This window comes from Ischnura elegans, chromosome 8 (genome assembly GCF_921293095.1).
Source record: "Ischnura elegans chromosome 8, ioIscEleg1.1, whole genome shotgun sequence".
Taxonomy (NCBI): Eukaryota; Metazoa; Arthropoda; class Insecta; order Odonata; family Coenagrionidae; genus Ischnura; species Ischnura elegans.
The window spans coordinates 71462085-71464320 of record NC_060253.1 but is presented as its reverse complement, the minus strand read 5'-3'; the positions used below and the strand labels follow the sequence as shown (position 1 = coordinate 71464320).

The 2236-nt window shown below is 38.6% G+C and overlaps 1 non-coding gene across 1 annotated transcript; it reads right to left on the bottom strand.

Moving 5' to 3' along the window:
• Nucleotides 1-814: 814 nt before the first annotated feature.
• Nucleotides 815-886, bottom strand: Trnaq-cug. Its single transcript has one exon. It is a non-coding gene; the product is annotated as a tRNA-Gln (tRNA).
• Between the last annotated feature and the right edge of the window lie 1350 nt (nt 887-2236).

The following is a 2236-nucleotide window of genomic DNA, read 5'->3' as shown; positions in this document are numbered from 1 at the left end:
TGAAAAGATTGAGGAGTTCACGGCGGATCAAAAAACGAAAAAATACGGGTAACTTTCTTTGTGAAACGCTATTGCAATCGAAAATAAAATAAATAATAAGGGAAAGTTTCCATTGTGAGACTTTATCTCCACTCCACGGCAAGTTGGCCTCATCTCACCCCGGCCAATTAATGAATTCCCCTACCAATCAGAGGCCAGTTCACATTGCATCCGGGCAATCAATCTAGTGATCTATCAGTTGTACTGAAGACCATAGATCAGGGTACTCTTTCTGCTGATAAACCAAGAAAGTCGGGAAAGTTAGTCGTCAAAACGTTGGAGAACATAGATCAATTAACCCTGGGAACTACTCGAAAGACATTCATGAAACATTCCCAGCTCAATGTGGGACACTGCTAGAAAGATCTTTAAATATTATAGTTTATTTAATGTAAGTTCTATTTAAAACACGATGTGGATAACTGCAAATGAGTCATTGTGCATTTCCTGGATAGCTAGGAAATACCCAGTCTAGGTCAAAATAATCGGTCTCACTTATGAGGGGGGGAAACTAAAGTGCCTACCAAGATCCCGCGTTGGAGAAGTCGGAGAAATTGGGAGAATATTTGTGATTGCCACCGTCTTCTTTAGTACTACACCGGAAGATAACATGAATAATAACATACTTGTGAACAGCTATTTCTCTTCATACGTAAAAGTTCCGGACAAGTGTGTTGCGGATCCTGAATGGGTTTTAATGTAATGCAATATGCTACAAAGAATGTTAAGTATGTAAGTAAGAGCGTTGGAGATTGTTCACATGGGAAAAAAATGAAGGTCCCACCGAGATTTGAACTCGGATCGCTGGATTCAGAGTCCAGAGTGCTAACCATTACACCATGGGACCTGTTGAGTGCGAGTGGAAGTAGTGCTAACATTTATTTCGCAACGGGGAGTTAGCAGGGATGCGTCTTTTAAATTTCTCTCTCTCACTTACGTAAGTAAATCCATTGATGCCATGGTGACGTAACGTCGTTTCGGCACAGGTTCACAAAAGCCTTAATAGTCAACACATGTATTAATTAAAATAATTAAAGTAATTAAAATGTTTTGTTGCCTCAAAATTTCTAATATTCGTAAGAAAGCAAAAACTTTATATTAAATGTAAATTATAACTTGTAATAAAAAACAGATAAAGTAACATTTCACTTCTAAAAAAAGTTAAGGGAAGTGCGTTCCGTTACCGTTAATTTTGCCATGGCGTCACAGAGTAAATCGGCGTCAAATATATTCCGTTATATTTCTCCAAAACGTTAACTTCACATATTTCAATATTGCACCCAGTACGCGTAAAAAGCAATGGGTTAATGTCAGTAGTTAAATAAGGTACAAAACGAGCTCTAGATTACTAGCGAACGAGTTAGTTGATTTAATTTATATTACATTTCAAACTTCGCGCCGAGAAATCTTCATTGCTGGAGAAGAAATCAGCGACCATTAATCTGCCTTCAGAATGTTCCCAGTATGCGCCTTTACGAAGTCGGAGTCAGCCATCGCGCAACACGTACAGGTACCCTACAGGTACAATCAGTACCGTCGTAGCTGTTTGTTATGGTATTTGCTGTTTGTTATTGCCATGGAGCGAATCTGCGTACTCGCATTCTGACGTCACAGGGCGTTCTTGTAGCGTCAAAGAAGTTAATAATTTTCGCGAACGTTGAAGCTCTGCAGCAACAAAAAAATTGAGAATAGGTAATGAAGTCAAAATTTGCATATGTTAATAAATTTAACAGAAGTATCCGTGTTATCTTCATATTTTACATGAATTAATATCGTTATCCGACCCTTGCGAACTTGGCCCCTCCGACGGCACTTAATTTTCGAAAATTGAAAAAATTCGATGTTAGGGATTGTCTCGCGAATATTACAATATGCATATTGCCATTTTTATTAATCTCTGCCTACTCAATATCGTGGCAGCCTGCCTTAATATGTTCAGTGGTGGCTTCAAAATTGCTCTCTCACTCTTTCAATATTTCCCTCGTGGTAGAGCAGACCTCTTTCTTCTCATATGTCTTCACTTAACGAAAAACCTTGTCTCAAGCTATATAATTCCATTGATGGAGTTTTCCTCAAATTGCTTCCATAAATTTCCTAATGGTCGGTGGATACTGCTGCGTTATTTAGCACAAGGAAGTGTATGACAAAGCTTTCTGTCTGACAAAATTACATTCCTCGGGGGGAAGGTCGTGTATTA